General features: G+C 47.6%; 13 non-coding genes across 13 annotated transcripts; all 13 read left to right on the top strand.

The window, feature by feature from the left end:
• The first annotated feature begins 5 nt into the window (after positions 1-5).
• On the top strand, positions 6-196 carry LOC142689003 (U2 spliceosomal RNA). The gene has a single exon (XR_012858032.1). It is a non-coding gene; the product is annotated as a U2 spliceosomal RNA (small nuclear RNA).
• Positions 197-1,488: 1,292 nt separating this feature from the next.
• LOC142689002 (U2 spliceosomal RNA) lies at positions 1,489-1,679 on the top strand. The gene has a single exon (XR_012858031.1). It is a non-coding gene; the product is annotated as a U2 spliceosomal RNA (small nuclear RNA).
• A 1,291-nt stretch (positions 1,680-2,970) lies between these two features.
• On the top strand, positions 2,971-3,161 carry LOC142689000 (U2 spliceosomal RNA). The gene has a single exon (XR_012858029.1). It is a non-coding gene; the product is annotated as a U2 spliceosomal RNA (small nuclear RNA).
• Positions 3,162-4,469: 1,308 nt separating this feature from the next.
• Positions 4,470-4,660, top strand: LOC142688998 (U2 spliceosomal RNA). Its single transcript, XR_012858028.1, has one exon. It is a non-coding gene; the product is annotated as a U2 spliceosomal RNA (small nuclear RNA).
• A 1,288-nt stretch (positions 4,661-5,948) lies between these two features.
• Positions 5,949-6,139, top strand: LOC142688987 (U2 spliceosomal RNA). Its single transcript, XR_012858018.1, has one exon. It is a non-coding gene; the product is annotated as a U2 spliceosomal RNA (small nuclear RNA).
• Positions 6,140-7,423: 1,284 nt separating this feature from the next.
• LOC142688997 (U2 spliceosomal RNA) lies at positions 7,424-7,614 on the top strand. Its single transcript, XR_012858027.1, has one exon. It is a non-coding gene; the product is annotated as a U2 spliceosomal RNA (small nuclear RNA).
• A 1,292-nt stretch (positions 7,615-8,906) lies between these two features.
• Positions 8,907-9,097, top strand: LOC142688996 (U2 spliceosomal RNA). The gene has a single exon (XR_012858026.1). It is a non-coding gene; the product is annotated as a U2 spliceosomal RNA (small nuclear RNA).
• A 1,288-nt stretch (positions 9,098-10,385) lies between these two features.
• LOC142688995 (U2 spliceosomal RNA) lies at positions 10,386-10,576 on the top strand. The gene has a single exon (XR_012858025.1). It is a non-coding gene; the product is annotated as a U2 spliceosomal RNA (small nuclear RNA).
• Positions 10,577-11,868: 1,292 nt separating this feature from the next.
• Positions 11,869-12,059, top strand: LOC142688994 (U2 spliceosomal RNA). Its single transcript, XR_012858024.1, has one exon. It is a non-coding gene; the product is annotated as a U2 spliceosomal RNA (small nuclear RNA).
• A 1,288-nt stretch (positions 12,060-13,347) lies between these two features.
• Positions 13,348-13,538, top strand: LOC142688992 (U2 spliceosomal RNA). Its single transcript, XR_012858022.1, has one exon. It is a non-coding gene; the product is annotated as a U2 spliceosomal RNA (small nuclear RNA).
• Positions 13,539-14,838: 1,300 nt separating this feature from the next.
• Positions 14,839-15,029, top strand: LOC142688980 (U2 spliceosomal RNA). Its single transcript, XR_012858011.1, has one exon. It is a non-coding gene; the product is annotated as a U2 spliceosomal RNA (small nuclear RNA).
• A 1,288-nt stretch (positions 15,030-16,317) lies between these two features.
• LOC142688968 (U2 spliceosomal RNA) lies at positions 16,318-16,508 on the top strand. Its single transcript, XR_012858000.1, has one exon. It is a non-coding gene; the product is annotated as a U2 spliceosomal RNA (small nuclear RNA).
• Positions 16,509-17,793: 1,285 nt separating this feature from the next.
• LOC142688956 (U2 spliceosomal RNA) lies at positions 17,794-17,984 on the top strand. Its single transcript, XR_012857989.1, has one exon. It is a non-coding gene; the product is annotated as a U2 spliceosomal RNA (small nuclear RNA).
• The last annotated feature ends 190 nt before the right edge of the window (positions 17,985-18,174 follow it).

The following is an 18,174-nucleotide window of genomic DNA, read 5'->3' as shown; positions in this document are numbered from 1 at the left end:
GGGTTATCGCTTCTCGGCCTTTTGGCTAAGATCAAGTGTAGTATCTGTTCTTATCAGTTTAATATCTGATACGTCCCCTATCTGGGGACCATATATTAAATGGATTTTTAGAACAGGGAGATGGAAATAGAGCTTGCTCTGTCCACTCCACGCATTGACCTGGTATTGCAGTATTTCCAGGACCGGTGCACCCTTTCCTTATGTGTTGACTAAAAGCAGATTCCAAAAGTGTTTTTTGTCTTTGCTATTGTTTCTGTCTTTCTGAAGGGATCTCCCCTTTTAATCCCATTATTTCAACACCTGTTGGACAATGCATGAGTGATAATGAGCTCATTGATTAAGTGCAATTAATGAATAGATTGCCACCTCTTGTTGTGTGTCGTCTGTGTTTCTGTGTTTCCGGCATTTCACATTGGAACACCTCATTCACCTTCCTTGTCTTCTCTCCGCCCTCCCTTTTAGGTAAGTTAAAGAGCTGCACCTGAGCCAGCCACTGATTGATTGATTGATTGATTGATTGATTGATTGATTGATTGATTGATTGATTGATGCAGCACAACAGTCAAATAGTGGAGTGGAGTAGGGGAACAGCAAACAGCCAATAAAGCAGCCCGCCCGCTCGCCTGCCCGCCACAATGGACCTACCTGTGTACACTAGATGGATGTGATGGAATGTACTGTCGTCCCTACATTTCAAGAAGAAGTAAGAATTGCAGTTGCAACAAAGCCTTGCTTGCCTACAAAGAGAGCAGCAATTTGGATTTGTTACTATGTTACCTAGAAGAATAACAAACTGTGCAAGGATGGAGGTTGTAGGAGCAAGGAGAAGTTGTCTGTAAAGTTGGTGGATGCCTATTTTCCATTTTGCAGTCCCTTGTCTCCCTCTTGTGGCCTCCTGGAGGCAACTAGCTGTGCAAAAAAAAGACAGCCTGGCGGCCGGCTGTTGCAGTGTTGCCCTCTCAGGCAACACTGAGTGACTGACTGAGCCTCACCGTCTTATATAAAGTTCAGACGGAACTTTGCACGTGTCATAGTGGAGCCCTCAGGATTCCAGAGCCAGCTTTCTGACATCATAATGGGGCCTCAGAGATAAAAGCCTGGGCCCAGGCAGTGTTGGTCAGTGCTGCTCAGCAGGCAGCACTGGACTGGACTGGATTACAGCTGATACAAGGTGTGAAGGAACAAGGGGTGGCTGTGGGCATGCACTTGCTGCCGCTGCCAGTGTTTATCTGCATGGCAGCAGGGCATTTGGGCGTTGCCAGGAAGGCGTTTTTATGTAGATTCCTCCTCTTTCAGCACTGCATTGTGGTGCAAGCAAAAGAAGCAAATCCTGTCTGGCTTCCTCTCCGGCCTTTATTCACCTCCCGTGTAGCTGTGAGTGTGTGAGCCTGCAGGGCCCCATGGAATTGCCTAGAAGTAGGCTGAATCGCTGCAAGGGCTGAACAGCAGTATCGGGCAGGCTCGGGCAACGCGCGGCCCGTTCGGGTTATCGCTTCTCGGCCTTTTGGCTAAGATCAAGTGTAGTATCTGTTCTTATCAGTTTAATATCTGATACGTCCCCTATCTGGGGACCATATATTAAATGGATTTTTAGAACAGGGAGATGGAAATAGAGCTTGCTCTGTCCACTCCACGCATTGACCTGGTATTGCAGTATTTCCAGGACCGGTGCACCCTTTCCTTATGTGTTGACTAAAAGCAGATTCCAAAAGTGTTTTTTGTCTTTGCTATTGTTTCTGTCTTTCTGAAGGGATCTCCCCTTTTAATCCTATTATTTCAACACCTGTTGGACAATGCATGAGTGATAATGAGCTCATTGATTAAATGCAATTAATGAATAGATTGCCACCTCTTGTTGTGTGTCGTCTGTGTTTCTGTGTTTCCGGCATTTCACATTGGAACACCTCATTCACCTTCCTTGTCTTCTCTCCGCCCTCCCTTTTAGGTAAGTTAAAGAGCTGCACCTGAGCCAGCCACTGATTGATTGATTGATTGATTGATTGATTGATTGATTGATTGATTGATTGATGATGCAGCACAACAGTCAAATAGTGGAGTGGAGTAGGGGAACAGCAAACAGCCAATAAAGCAGCCCGCCCGCTCGCCTGCCCGCCACAATGGACCTACCTGTGTACACTAGATGGATGTGATGGAATGTACTGTCGTCCCTACATTTCAAGAAGAAGTAAGAATTGCAGTTGCAACAAAGCCTTGCTTGCCTACAAAGAGAGCAGCAATTTGGATTTGTTACTATGTTACCTAGAAGAATAACAAACTGTGCAAGGATGGAGGTTGTAGGAGCAAGGAGAAGTTGTCTGTAAAGTTGGTGGATGCCTATTTTCCATTTTGCAGTCCCTTGTCTCCCTCTTGTGGCCTCCTGGAGGCAACTAGCTGTGCAAAAAAAAGACAGCCTGGCGGCCGGCTGTTGCAGTGTTGCCCTCTCAGGCAACACTGAGTGACTGACTGAGCCTCACCGTCTTATATAAAGTTCAGACGGAACTTTGCACGTGTCATAGTGGAGCCCTCAGGATTCCAGAGCCAGCTTTCTGACATCATAATGGGGCCTCAGAGATAAAAGCCTGGGCCCAGGCAGTGTTGGTCAGTGCTGCTCAGCAGGCAGCACTGGACTGGACTGGATTACAGCTGATACAAGGTGTGAAGGAACAAGGGGTGGCTGTGGGCATGCACTTGCTGCCGCTGCCAGTGTTTATCTGCATGGCAGCAGGGCATTTGGGCGTTGCCAGGAAGGCGTTTTTATGTAGATTCCTCCTCTTTCAGCACTGCATTGTGGTGCAAGCAAAAGAAGCAAATCCTGTCTGGCTTCCTCTCCGGCCTTTATTCACCTCCCGTGTAGCTGTGAGTGTGTGAGCCTGCAGGGCCCCATGGAATTGCCTAGAAGTAGGCTGAATCGCTGCAAGGGCTGAACAGCAGTATCGGGCAGGCTCGGGCAACGCGCGGCCCGTTCGGGTTATCGCTTCTCGGCCTTTTGGCTAAGATCAAGTGTAGTATCTGTTCTTATCAGTTTAATATCTGATACGTCCCCTATCTGGGGACCATATATTAAATGGATTTTTAGAACAGGGAGATGGAAATAGAGCTTGCTCTGTCCACTCCACGCATTGACCTGGTATTGCAGTATTTCCAGGACCGGTGCACCCTTTCCTTATGTGTTGACTAAAAGCAGATTCCAAAAGTGTTTTTTGTCTTTGCTATTGTTTCTGTCTTTCTGAAGGGATCTCCCCTTTTAATCCCATTATTTCAACACCTGTTGGACAATGCATGAGTGATAATGAGCTCATTGATTAAGTGCAATTAATGAATAGATTGCCACCTCTTGTTGTGTGTCGTCTGTGTTTCTGTGTTTCCGGCATTTCACATTGGAACACCTCATTCACCTTACTTGTCTTCTCTCCGCCCTCCCTTTTAGGTAAGTTAAAGAGCTGCACCTGAGCCAGCCACTGATTGATTGATTGATTGATTGATTGATTGATTGATTGATTGATTGATTGATTGATTGATTGATTGATTGATGCAGCACAACAGTCAAATAGTGGAGTGGAGTAGGGGAACAGCAAACAGCCAATAAAGCAGCCCGCCCGCTCGCCTGCCCGCCACAATGGACCTACCTGTGTACACTAGATGGATGTGATGGAATGTACTGTCGTCCCTACATTTCAAGAAGAAGTAAGAATTGCAGTTGCAACAAAGCCTTGCTTGCCTACAAAGAGAGCAGCAATTTGGATTTGTTACTATGTTACCTAGAAGAATAACAAACTGTGCAAGGATGGAGGTTGTAGGAGCAAGGAGAAGTTGTCTGTAAAGTTGGTGGATGCCTATTTTCCATTTTGCAGTCCCTTGTCTCCCTCTTGTGGCCTCCTGGAGGCAACTAGCTGTGCAAAAAAAAGACAGCCTGGCGGCCGGCTGTTGCAGTGTTGCCCTCTCAGGCAACACTGAGTGACTGACTGAGCCTCACCGTCTTATATAAAGTTCAGACGGAACTTTGCACGTGTCATAGTGGAGCCCTCAGGATTCCAGAGCCAGCTTTCTGACATCATAATGGGGCCTCAGAGATAAAAGCCTGGGCCCAGGCAGTGTTGGTCAGTGCTGCTCAGCAGGCAGCACTGGACTGGACTGGATTACAGCTGATACAAGGTGTGAAGGAACAAGGGGTGGCTGTGGGCATGCACTTGCTGCCGCTGCCAGTGTTTATCTGCATGGCAGCAGGGCATTTGGGCGTTGCCAGGAAGGCGTTTTTATGTAGATTCCTCCTCTTTCAGCACTGCATTGTGGTGCAAGCAAAAGAAGCAAATCCTGTCTGGCTTCCTCTCCGGCCTTTATTCACCTCCCGTGTAGCTGTGAGTGTGTGAGCCTGCAGGGCCCCATGGAATTGCCTAGAAGTAGGCTGAATCGCTGCAAGGGCTGAACAGCAGTATCGGGCAGGCTCGGGCAACGCGCGGCCCGTTCGGGTTATCGCTTCTCGGCCTTTTGGCTAAGATCAAGTGTAGTATCTGTTCTTATCAGTTTAATATCTGATACGTCCCCTATCTGGGGACCATATATTAAATGGATTTTTAGAACAGGGAGATGGAAATAGAGCTTGCTCTGTCCACTCCACGCATTGACCTGGTATTGCAGTATTTCCAGGACCGGTGCACCCTTTCCTTATGTGTTGACTAAAAGCAGATTCCAAAAGTGTTTTTTGTCTTTGCTATTGTTTCTGTCTTTCTGAAGGGATCTCCCCTTTTAATCCCATTATTTCAACACCTGTTGGACAATGCATGAGTGATAATGAGCTCATTGATTAAATGCAATTAATGAATAGATTGCCACCTCTTGTTGTGTGTCGTCTGTGTTTCTGTGTTTCCGGCATTTCACATTGGAACACCTCATTCACCTTCCTTGTCTTCTCTCCGCCCTCCCTTTTAGGTAAGTTAAAGAGCTGCACCTGAGCCAGCCACTGATTGATTGATTGATTGATTGATTGATTGATTGATTGATTGATTGATTGATGCAGCACAACAGTCAAATAGTGGAGTGGAGTAGGGGAACAGCAAACAGCCAATAAAGCAGCCCGCCCGCTCGCCTGCCCGCCACAATGGACCTACCTGTGTACACTAGATGGATGTGATGGAATGTACTGTCGTCCCTACATTTCAAGAAGAAGTAAGAATTGCAGTTGCAACAAAGCCTTGCTTGCCTACAAAGAGAGCAGCAATTTGGATTTGTTACTATGTTACCTAGAAGAATAACAAACTGTGCAAGGATGGAGGTTGTAGGAGCAAGGAGAAGTTGTCTGTAAAGTTGGTGGATGCCTATTTTCCATTTTGCAGTCCCTTGTCTCCCTCTTGTGGCCTCCTGGAGGCAACTAGCTGTGCAAAAAAAAGACAGCCTGGCGGCCGGCTGTTGCAGTGTTGCCCTCTCAGGCAACACTGAGTGACTGACTGAGCCTCACCGTCTTATATAAAGTTCAGACGGAACTTTGCACGTGTCATAGTGGAGCCCTCAGGATTCCAGAGCCAGCTTTCTGACATCATAATGGGGCCTCAGAGATAAAAGCCTGGGCCCAGGCAGTGTTGGTCAGTGCTGCTCAGCAGGCAGCACTGGACTGGACTGGATTACAGCTGATACAAGGTGTGAAGGAACAAGGGGTGGCTGTGGGCATGCACTTGCTGCCGCTGCCAGTGTTTATCTGCATGGCAGCAGGGCATTTGGGCGTTGCCAGGAAGGCGTTTTTATGTAGATTCCTCCTCTTTCAGCACTGCATTGTGGTGCAAGCAAAAGAAGCAAATCCTGTCTGGCTTCCTCTCCGGCCTTTATTCACCTCCCGTGTAGCTGTGAGTGTGTGAGCCTGCAGGGCCCCATGGAATTGCCTAGAAGTAGGCTGAATCGCTGCAAGGGCTGAACAGCAGTATCGGGCAGGCTCGGGCAACGCGCGGCCCGTTCGGGTTATCGCTTCTCGGCCTTTTGGCTAAGATCAAGTGTAGTATCTGTTCTTATCAGTTTAATATCTGATACGTCCCCTATCTGGGGACCATATATTAAATGGATTTTTAGAACAGGGAGATGGAAATAGAGCTTGCTCTGTCCACTCCACGCAATGACCTGGTATTGCAGTATTTCCAGGACCGGTGCACCCTTTCCTTATGTGTTGACTAAAAGCAGATTCCAAAAGTGTTTTTTGTCTTTGCTATTGTTTCTGTCTTTCTGAAGGGATCTCCCCTTTTAATCCCATTATTTCAACACCTGTTGGACAATGCATGAGTGATAATGAGCTCATTGATTAAATGCAATTAATGAATAGATTGCCACCTCTTGTTGTGTGTCGTCTGTGTTTCTGTGTTTCCGGCATTTCACATTGGAACACCTCATTCACCTTCCTTGTCTTCTCTCCGCCCTCCCTTTTAGGTAAGTTAAAGAGCTGCACCTGAGCCAGCCACTGATTGATTGATTGATTGATTGATTGATTGATTGATTGATTGATTGATGCAGCACAACAGTCAAATAGTGGAGTGGAGTAGGGGAACAGCAAACAGCCAATAAAGCAGCCCGCCCGCTCGCCTGCCCGCCACAATGGACCTACCTGTGTACACTAGATGGATGTGATGGAATGTACTGTCGTCCCTACATTTCAAGAAGAAGTAAGAATTGCAGTTGCAACAAAGCCTTGCTTGCCTACAAAGAGAGCAGCAATTTGGATTTGTTACTATGTTACCTAGAAGAATAACAAACTGTGCAAGGATGGAGGTTGTAGGAGCAAGGAGAAGTTGTCTGTAAAGTTGGTGGATGCCTATTTTCCATTTTGCAGTCCCTTGTCTCCCTCTTGTGGCCTCCTGGAGGCAACTAGCTGTGCAAAAAAAAGACAGCCTGGCGGCCGGCTGTTGCAGTGTTGCCCTCTCAGGCAACACTGAGTGACTGACTGAGCCTCACCGTCTTATATAAAGTTCAGACGGAACTTTGCACGTGTCATAGTGGAGCCCTCAGGATTCCAGAGCCAGCTTTCTGACATCATAATGGGGCCTCAGAGATAAAAGCCTGGGCCCAGGCAGTGTTGGTCAGTGCTGCTCAGCAGGCAGCACTGGACTGGACTGGATTACAGCTGATACAAGGTGTGAAGGAACAAGGGGTGGCTGTGGGCATGCACTTGCTGCCGCTGCCAGTGTTTATCTGCATGGCAGCAGGGCATTTGGGCGTTGCCAGGAAGGCGTTTTTATGTAGATTCCTCCTCTTTCAGCACTGCATTGTGGTGCAAGCAAAAGAAGCAAATCCTGTCTGGCTTCCTCTCCGGCCTTTATTCACCTCCCGTGTAGCTGTGAGTGTGTGAGCCTGCAGGGCCCCATGGAATTGCCTAGAAGTAGGCTGAATCGCTGCAAGGGCTGAACAGCAGTATCGGGCAGGCTCGGGCAACGCGCGGCCCGTTCGGGTTATCGCTTCTCGGCCTTTTGGCTAAGATCAAGTGTAGTATCTGTTCTTATCAGTTTAATATCTGATACGTCCCCTATCTGGGGACCATATATTAAATGGATTTTTAGAACAGGGAGATGGAAATAGAGCTTGCTCTGTCCACTCCACGCATTGACCTGGTATTGCAGTATTTCCAGGACCGGTGCACCCTTTCCTTATGTGTTGACTAAAAGCAGATTCCAAAAGTGTTTTTTGTCTTTGCTATTGTTTCTGTCTTTCTGAAGGGATCTCCCCTTTTAATCCCATTATTTCAACACCTGTTGGACAATGCATGAGTGATAATGAGCTCATTGATTAAATGCAATTAATGAATAGATTGCCACCTCTTGTTGTGTGTCGTCTGTGTTTCTGTGTTTCCGGCATTTCACATTGGAACACCTCATTCACCTTCCTTGTCTTCTCTCCGCCCTCCCTTTTAGGTAAGTTAAAGAGCTGCACCTGAGCCAGCCACTGATTGATTGATTGATTGATTGATTGATTGATTGATTGATTGATTGATTGATTGATGCAGCACAACAGTCAAATAGTGGAGTGGAGTAGGGGAACAGCAAACAGCCAATAAAGCAGCCCGCCCGCTCGCCTGCCCGCCACAATGGACCTACCTGTGTACACTAGATGGATGTGATGGAATGTACTGTCGTCCCTACATTTCAAGAAGAAGTAAGAATTGCAGTTGCAACAAAGCCTTGCTTGCCTACAAAGAGAGCAGCAATTTGGATTTGTTACTATGTTACCTAGAAGAATAACAAACTGTGCAAGGATGGAGGTTGTAGGAGCAAGGAGAAGTTGTCTGTAAAGTTGGTGGATGCCTATTTTCCATTTTGCAGTCCCTTGTCTCTCTCTTGTGGCCTCCTGGAGGCAACTAGCTGTGCAAAAAAAAGACAGCCTGGCGGCCGGCTGTTGCAGTGTTGCCCTCTCAGGCAACACTGAGTGACTGACTGAGCCTCACCGTCTTATATAAAGTTCAGACGGAACTTTGCACGTGTCATAGTGGAGCCCTCAGGATTCCAGAGCCAGCTTTCTGACATCATAATGGGGCCTCAGAGATAAAAGCCTGGGCCCAGGCAGTGTTGGTCAGTGCTGCTCAGCAGGCAGCACTGGACTGGACTGGATTACAGCTGATACAAGGTGTGAAGGAACAAGGGGTGGCTGTGGGCATGCACTTGCTGCCGCTGCCAGTGTTTATCTGCATGGCAGCAGGGCATTTGGGCGTTGCCAGGAAGGCGTTTTTATGTAGATTCCTCCTCTTTCAGCACTGCATTGTGGTGCAAGCAAAAGAAGCAAATCCTGTCTGGCTTCCTCTCCGGCCTTTATTCACCTCCCGTGTAGCTGTGAGTGTGTGAGCCTGCAGGGCCCCATGGAATTGCCTAGAAGTAGGCTGAATCGCTGCAAGGGCTGAACAGCAGTATCGGGCAGGCTCGGGCAACGCGCGGCCCGTTCGGGTTATCGCTTCTCGGCCTTTTGGCTAAGATCAAGTGTAGTATCTGTTCTTATCAGTTTAATATCTGATACGTCCCCTATCTGGGGACCATATATTAAATGGATTTTTAGAACAGGGAGATGGAAATAGAGCTTGCTCTGTCCACTCCACGCATTGACCTGGTATTGCAGTATTTCCAGGACCGGTGCACCCTTTCCTTATGTGTTGACTAAAAGCAGATTCCAAAAGTGTTTTTTGTCTTTGCTATTGTTTCTGTCTTTCTGAAGGGATCTCCCCTTTTAATCCCATTATTTCAACACCTGTTGGACAATGCATGAGTGATAATGAGCTCATTGATTAAATGCAATTAATGAATAGATTGCCACCTCTTGTTGTGTGTCGTCTGTGTTTCTGTGTTTCCGGCATTTCACATTGGAACACCTCATTCACCTTCCTTGTCTTCTCTCCGCCCTCCCTTTTAGGTAAGTTAAAGAGCTGCACCTGAGCCAGCCACTGATTGATTGATTGATTGATTGATTGATTGATTGATTGATTGATTGATTGATGCAGCACAACAGTCAAATAGTGGAGTGGAGTAGGGGAACAGCAAACAGCCAATAAAGCAGCCCGCCCGCTCGCCTGCCCGCCACAATGGACCTACCTGTGTACACTAGATGGATGTGATGGAATGTACTGTCGTCCCTACATTTCAAGAAGAAGTAAGAATTGCAGTTGCAACAAAGCCTTGCTTGCCTACAAAGAGAGCAGCAATTTGGATTTGTTACTATGTTACCTAGAAGAATAACAAACTGTGCAAGGATGGAGGTTGTAGGAGCAAGGAGAAGTTGTCTGTAAAGTTGGTGGATGCCTATTTTCCATTTTGCAGTCCCTTGTCTCCCTCTTGTGGCCTCCTGGAGGCAACTAGCTGTGCAAAAAAAAGACAGCCTGGCGGCCGGCTGTTGCAGTGTTGCCCTCTCAGGCAACACTGAGTGACTGACTGAGCCTCACCGTCTTATATAAAGTTCAGACGGAACTTTGCACGTGTCATAGTGGAGCCCTCAGGATTCCAGAGCCAGCTTTCTGACATCATAATGGGGCCTCAGAGATAAAAGCCTGGGCCCAGGCAGTGTTGGTCAGTGCTGCTCAGCAGGCAGCACTGGACTGGACTGGATTACAGCTGATACAAGGTGTGAAGGAACAAGGGGTGGCTGTGGGCATGCACTTGCTGCCGCTGCCAGTGTTTATCTGCATGGCAGCAGGGCATTTGGGCGTTGCCAGGAAGGCGTTTTTATGTAGATTCCTCCTCTTTCAGCACTGCATTGTGGTGCAAGCAAAAGAAGCAAATCCTGTCTGGCTTCCTCTCCGGCCTTTATTCACCTCCCGTGTAGCTGTGAGTGTGTGAGCCTGCAGGGCCCCATGGAATTGCCTAGAAGTAGGCTGAATCGCTGCAAGGGCTGAACAGCAGTATCGGGCAGGCTCGGGCAACGCGCGGCCCGTTCGGGTTATCGCTTCTCGGCCTTTTGGCTAAGATCAAGTGTAGTATCTGTTCTTATCAGTTTAATATCTGATACGTCCCCTATCTGGGGACCATATATTAAATGGATTTTTAGAACAGGGAGATGGAAATAGAGCTTGCTCTGTCCACTCCACGCATTGACCTGGTATTGCAGTATTTCCAGGACCGGTGCACCCTTTCCTTATGTGTTGACTAAAAGCAGATTCCAAAAGTGTTTTTTGTCTTTGCTATTGTTTCTGTCTTTCTGAAGGGATCTCCCCTTTTAATCCCATTATTTCAACACCTGTTGGACAATGCATGAGTGATAATGAGCTCATTGATTAAATGCAATTAATGAATAGATTGCCACCTCTTGTTGTGTGTCGTCTGTGTTTCTGTGTTTCCGGCATTTCACATTGGAACACCTCATTCACCTTCCTTGTCTTCTCTCCGCCCTCCCTTTTAGGTAAGTTAAAGAGCTGCACCTGAGCCAGCCACTGATTGATTGATTGATTGATTGATTGATTGATTGATTGATTGATTGATTGATTGATGCAGCACAACAGTCAAATAGTGGAGTGGAGTAGGGGAACAGCAAACAGCCAATAAAGCAGCCCGCCCGCTCGCCTGCCCGTCACAATGGACCTACCTGTGTACACTAGATGGATGTGATGGAATGTACTGTCGTCCCTACATTTCAAGAAGAAGTAAGAATTGCAGTTGCAACAAAGCCTTGCTTGCCTACAAAGAGAGCAGCAATTTGGATTTGTTACTATGTTACCTAGAAGAATAACAAACTGTGCAAGGATGGAGGTTGTAGGAGCAAGGAGAAGTTGTCTGTAAAGTTGGTGGATGCCTATTTTCCATTTTGCAGTCCCTTGTCTCCCTCTTGTGGCCTCCTGGAGGCAACTAGCTGTGCAAAAAAAAGACAGCCTGGCGGCCGGCTGTTGCAGTGTTGCCCTCTCAGGCAACACTGAGTGACTGACTGAGCCTCACCGTCTTATATAAAGTTCAGACGGAACTTTGCACGTGTCATAGTGGAGCCCTCAGGATTCCAGAGCCAGCTTTCTGACATCATAATGGGGCCTCAGAGATAAAAGCCTGGGCCCAGGCAGTGTTGGTCAGTGCTGCTCAGCAGGCAGCACTGGACTGGACTGGATTACAGCTGATACAAGGTGTGAAGGAACAAGGGGTGGCTGTGGGCATGCACTTGCTGCCGCTGCCAGTGTTTATCTGCATGGCAGCAGGGCATTTGGGCGTTGCCAGGAAGGCGTTTTTATGTAGATTCCTCCTCTTTCAGCACTGCATTGTGGTGCAAGCAAAAGAAGCAAATCCTGTCTGGCTTCCTCTCCGGCCTTTATTCACCTCCCGTGTAGCTGTGAGTGTGTGAGCCTGCAGGGCCCCATGGAATTGCCTAGAAGTAGGCTGAATCGCTGCAAGGGCTGAACAGCAGTATCGGGCAGGCTCGGGCAACGCGCGGCCCGTTCGGGTTATCGCTTCTCGGCCTTTTGGCTAAGATCAAGTGTAGTATCTGTTCTTATCAGTTTAATATCTGATACGTCCCCTATCTGGGGACCATATATTAAATGGATTTTTAGAACAGGGAGATGGAAATAGAGCTTGCTCTGTCCACTCCACGCATTGACCTGGTATTGCAGTATTTCCAGGACCGGTGCACCCTTTCCTTATGTGTTGACTAAAAGCAGATTCCAAAAGTGTTTTTTGTCTTTGCTATTGTTTCTGTCTTTCTGAAGGGATCTCCCCTTTTAATCCCATTATTTCAACACCTGTTGGACAATGCATGAGTGATAATGAGCTCATTGATTAAATGCAATTAATGAATAGATTGCCACCTCTTGTTGTGTGTCGTCTGTGTTTCTGTGTTTCCGGCATTTCACATTGGAACACCTCATTCACCTTCCTTGTCTTCTCTCCGCCCTCCCTTTTAGGTAAGTTAAAGAGCTGCACCTGAGCCAGCCACTGATTGATTGATTGATTGATTGATTGATTGATTGATTGATTGATTGATTGATGCAGCACAACAGTCAAATAGTGGAGTGGAGTAGGGGAACAGCAAACAGCCAATAAAGCAGCCCGCCCGCTCGCCTGCCCGCCACAATGGACCTACCTGTGTACACTAGATGGATGTGATGGAATGTACTGTCGTCCCTACATTTCAAGAAGAAGTAAGAATTGCAGTTGCAACAAAGCCTTGCTTGCCTACAAAGAGAGCAGCAATTTGGATTTGTTACTATGTTACCTAGAAGAATAACAAACTGTGCAAGGATGGAGGTTGTAGGAGCAAGGAGAAGTTGTCTGTAAAGTTGGTGGATGCCTATTTTCCATTTTGCAGTCCCTTGTCTCCCTCTTGTGGCCTCCTGGAGGCAACTAGCTGTGCAAAAAAAAGACAGCCTGGCGGCCGGCTGTTGCAGTGTTGCCCTCTCAGGCAACACTGAGTGACTGACTGAGCCTCACCGTCTTATATAAAGTTCAGACGGAACTTTGCACGTGTCATAGTGGAGCCCTCAGGATTCCAGAGCCAGCTTTCTGACATCATAATGGGGCCTCAGAGATAAAAGCCTGGGCCCAGGCAGTGTTGGTCAGTGCTGCTCAGCAGGCAGCACTGGACTGGACTGGATTACAGCTGATACAAGGTGTGAAGGAACAAGGGGTGGCTGTGGGCATGCACTTGCTGCCGCTGCCAGTGTTTATCTGCATGGCAGCAGGGCATTTGGGCGTTGCCAGGAAGGCGTTTTTATGTAGATTCCTCCTCTTTCAGCACTGCATTGTGGTGCAAGCAAAAGAAGCAAATCCTGTCTGGCTTCCTCTCCGGCCTTTATTCACCTCCCGTGTAGCTGTGAGTGTGTGAGCCTGCAGGGCCCCATGGAATTGCCTAGAAGTAGGCTGAATCGCTGCAAGGGCTGAACAGCAGTATCGGGCAGGCTCGGGCAACGCGCGGCCCGTTCGGGTTATCGCTTCTCGGCCTTTTGGCTAAGATCAAGTGTAGTATCTGTTCTTATCAGTTTAATATCTGATACGTCCCCTATCTGGGGACCATATATTAAATGGATTTTTAGAACAGGGAGATGGAAATAGAGCTTGCTCTGTCCACTCCACGCATTGACCTGGTATTGCAGTATTTCCAGGACCGGTGCACCCTTTCCTTATGTGTTGACTAAAAGCAGATTCCAAAAGTGTTTTTTGTCTTTGCTATTGTTTCTGTCTTTCTGAAGGGATCTCCCCTTTTAATCCCATTATTTCAACACCTGTTGGACAATGCATGAGTGATAATGAGCTCATTGATTAAATGCAATTAATGAATAGATTGCCACCTCTTGTTGTGTGTCGTCTGTGTTTCTGTGTTTCCGGCATTTCACATTGGAACACCTCATTCACCTTCCTTGTCTTCTCTCCGCCCTCCCTTTTAGGTAAGTTAAAGAGCTGCACCTGAGCCAGCCACTGATTGATTGATTGATTGATTGATTGATTGATTGATTGATTGATTGATTGATTGATTGATTGATGCAGCACAACAGTCAAATAGTGGAGTGGAGTAGGGGAACAGCAAACAGCCAATAAAGCAGCCCGCCCGCTCGCCTGCCCGCCACAATGGACCTACCTGTGTACACTAGATGGATGTGATGGAATGTACTGTCGTCCCTACATTTCAAGAAGAAGTAAGAATTGCAGTTGCAACAAAGCCTTGCTTGCCTACAAAGAGAGCAGCAATTTGGATTTGTTACTATGTTACCTAGAAGAATAACAAACTGTGCAAGGATGGAGGTTGTAGGAGCAAGGAGAAGTTGTCTGTAAAGTTGGTGGATGCCTATTTTCCATTTTGCAGTCCCTTGTCTCCCTCTTGTGGCCTCCTGGAGGCAACTAGCTGTGCAAAAAAAAGACAGCCTGGCGGCCGGCTGTTGCAGTGTTGCCCTCTCAGGCAACACTGAGTGACTGACTGAGCCTCACCGTCTTATATAAAGTTCAGACGGAACTTTGCACGTGTCATAGTGGAGCCCTCAGGATTCCAGAGCCAGCTTTCTGACATCATAATGGGGCCTCAGAGATAAAAGCCTGGGCCCAGGCAGTGTTGGTCAGTGCTGCTCAGCAGGCAGCACTGGACTGGACTGGATTACAGCTGATACAAGGTGTGAAGGAACAAGGGGTGGCTGTGGGCATGCACTTGCTGCCGCTGCCAGTGTTTATCTGCATGGCAGCAGGGCATTTGGGCGTTGCCAGGAAGGCGTTTTTATGTAGATTCCTCCTCTTTCAGCACTGCATTGTGGTGCAAGCAAAAGAAGCAAATCCTGTCTGGCTTCCTCTCCGGCCTTTATTCACCTCCCGTGTAGCTGTGAGTGTGTGAGCCTGCAGGGCCCCATGGAATTGCCTAGAAGTAGGCTGAATCGCTGCAAGGGCTGAACAGCAGTATCGGGCAGGCTCGGGCAACGCGCGGCCCGTTCGGGTTATCGCTTCTCGGCCTTTTGGCTAAGATCAAGTGTAGTATCTGTTCTTATCAGTTTAATATCTGATACGTCCCCTATCTGGGGACCATATATTAAATGGATTTTTAGAACAGGGAGATGGAAATAGAGCTTGCTCTGTCCACTCCACGCATTGACCTGGTATTGCAGTATTTCCAGGACCGGTGCACCCTTTCCTTATGTGTTGACTAAAAGCAGATTCCAAAAGTGTTTTTTGTCTTTGCTATTGTTTCTGTCTTTCTGAAGGGATCTCCCCTTTTAATCCCATTATTTCAACACCTGTTGGACAATGCATGAGTGATAATGAGCTCATTGATTAAATGCAATTAATGAATAGATTGCCACCTCTTGTTGTGTGTCGTCTGTGTTTCTGTGTTTCCGGCATTTCACATTGGAACACCTCATTCACCTTCCTTGTCTTCTCTCCGCCCTCCCTTTTAGGTAAGTTAAAGAGCTGCACCTGAGCCAGCCACTGATTGATTGATTGATTGATTGATTGATTGATTGATTGATTGATTGATTGATGCAGCACAACAGTCAAATAGTGGAGTGGAGTAGGGGAACAGCAAACAGCCAATAAAGCAGCCCGCCCGCTCGCCTGCCCGCCACAATGGACCTACCTGTGTACACTAGATGGATGTGATGGAATGTACTGTCGTCCCTACATTTCAAGAAGAAGTAAGAATTGCAGTTGCAACAAAGCCTTGCTTGCCTACAAAGAGAGCAGCAATTTGGATTTGTTACTATGTTACCTAGAAGAATAACAAACTGTGCAAGGATGGAGGTTGTAGGAGCAAGGAGAAGTTGTCTGTAAAGTTGGTGGATGCCTATTTTCCATTTTGCAGTCCCTTGTCTCCCTCTTGTGGCCTCCTGGAGGCAACTAGCTGTGCAAAAAAAAGACAGCCTGGCGGCCGGCTGTTGCAGTGTTGCCCTCTCAGGCAACACTGAGTGACTGACTGAGCCTCACCGTCTTATATAAAGTTCAGACGGAACTTTGCACGTGTCATAGTGGAGCCCTCAGGATTCCAGAGCCAGCTTTCTGACATCATAATGGGGCCTCAGAGATAAAAGCCTGGGCCCAGGCAGTGTTGGTCAGTGCTGCTCAGCAGGCAGCACTGGACTGGACTGGATTACAGCTGATACAAGGTGTGAAGGAACAAGGGGTGGCTGTGGGCATGCACTTGCTGCCGCTGCCAGTGTTTATCTGCATGGCAGCAGGGCATTTGGGCGTTGCCAGGAAGGCGTTTTTATGTAGATTCCTCCTCTTTCAGCACTGCATTGTGGTGCAAGCAAAAGAAGCAAATCCTGTCTGGCTTCCTCTCCGGCCTTTATTCACCTCCCGTGTAGCTGTGAGTGTGTGAGCCTGCAGGGCCCCATGGAATTGCCTAGAAGTAGGCTGAATCGCTGCAAGGGCTGAACAGCAGTATCGGGCAGGCTCGGGCAACGCGCGGCCCGTTCGGGTTATCGCTTCTCGGCCTTTTGGCTAAGATCAAGTGTAGTATCTGTTCTTATCAGTTTAATATCTGATACGTCCCCTATCTGGGGACCATATATTAAATGGATTTTTAGAACAGGGAGATGGAAATAGAGCTTGCTCTGTCCACTCCACGCATTGACCTGGTATTGCAGTATTTCCAGGACCGGTGCACCCTTTCCTTATGTGTTGACTAAAAGCAGATTCCAAAAGTGTTTTTTGTCTTTGCTATTGTTTCTGTCTTTCTGAAGGGATCTCCCCTTTTAATCCCATTATTTCAACACCTGTTGGACAATGCATGAGTGATAATGAGCTCATTGATTAAATGCAATTAATGAATAGATTGCCACCTCTTGTTGTGTGTCGTCTGTGTTTCTGTGTTTCCGGCATTTCACATTGGAACACCTCATTCACCTTCCTTGTCTTCTCTCCGCCCTCCCTTTTAGGTAAGTTAAAGAGCTGCACCTGAGCCAGCCACTTGATTGATTGATTGATTGATTGATTGATTGATTGATTGATTGATTGATGCAGCACAACAGTCAAATAGTGGAGTGGAGTAGGGGAACAGCAAACAGCCAATAAAGCAGCCCGCCCGCTCGCCTGCCCGCCACAATGGACCTACCTGTGTACACTAGATGGATGTGATGGAATGTACTGTCGTCCCTACATTTCAAGAAGAAGTAAGAATTGCAGTTGCAACAAAGCCTTGCTTGCCTACAAAGAGAGCAGCAATTTGGATTTGTTACTATGTTACCTAGAAGAATAACAAACTGTGCAAGGATGGAGGTTGTAGGAGCAAGGAGAAGTTGTCTGTAAAGTTGGTGGATGCCTATTTTCCATTTTGCAGTCCCTTGTCTCCCTCTTGTGGCCTCCTGGAGGCAACTAGCTGTGCAAAAAAAAGACAGCCTGGCGGCCGGCTGTTGCAGTGTTGCCCTCTCAGGCAACACTGAGTGACTGACTGAGCCTCACCGTCTTATATAAAGTTCAGACGGAACTTTGCACGTGTCATAGTGGAGCCCTCAGGATTCCAGAGCCAGCTTTCTGACATCATAATGGGGCCTCAGAGATAAAAGCCTGGGCCCAGGCAGTGTTGGTCAGTGCTGCTCAGCAGGCAGCACTGGACTGGACTGGATTACAGCTGATACAAGGTGTGAAGGAACAAGGGGTGGCTGTGGGCATGCACTTGCTGCCGCTGCCAGTGTTTATCTGCATGGCAGCAGGGCATTTGGGCGTTGCCAGGAAGGCGTTTTTATGTAGATTCCTCCTCTTTCAGCACTGCATTGTGGTGCAAGCAAAAGAAGCAAATCCTGTCTGGCTTCCTCTCCGGCCTTTATTCACCTCCCGTGTAGCTGTGAGTGTGTGAGCCTGCAGGGCCCCATGGAATTGCCTAGAAGTAGGCTGAATCGCTGCAAGGGCTGAACAGCAGTATCGGGCAGGCTCGGGCAACGCGCGGCCCGTTCGGGTTATCGCTTCTCGGCCTTTTGGCTAAGATCAAGTGTAGTATCTGTTCTTATCAGTTTAATATCTGATACGTCCCCTATCTGGGGACCATATATTAAATGGATTTTTAGAACAGGGAGATGGAAATAGAGCTTGCTCTGTCCACTCCACGCATTGACCTGGTATTGCAGTATTTCCAGGACCGGTGCACCCTTTCCTTATGTGTTGACTAAAAGCAGATTCCAAAAGTGTTTTTTGTCTTTGCTATTGTTTCTGTCTTTCTGAAGGGATCTCCCCTTTTAATCCCATTATTTCAACACCTGTTGGACAATGCATGAGTGATAATGAGCTCATTGATTAAATGCAATTAATGAATAGATTGCCACCTCTTGTTGTGTGTCGTCTG

The sequence above is a fragment of the Rhinoderma darwinii genome, assembly GCF_050947455.1.
Source record: "Rhinoderma darwinii isolate aRhiDar2 chromosome 5 unlocalized genomic scaffold, aRhiDar2.hap1 SUPER_5_unloc_27, whole genome shotgun sequence".
NCBI lineage: Eukaryota > Metazoa > Chordata > Amphibia > Anura > Rhinodermatidae > Rhinoderma > Rhinoderma darwinii.
Note: the sequence above shows the minus strand (reverse complement) of the source record. Positions and strands in the feature narration are given on the sequence as shown.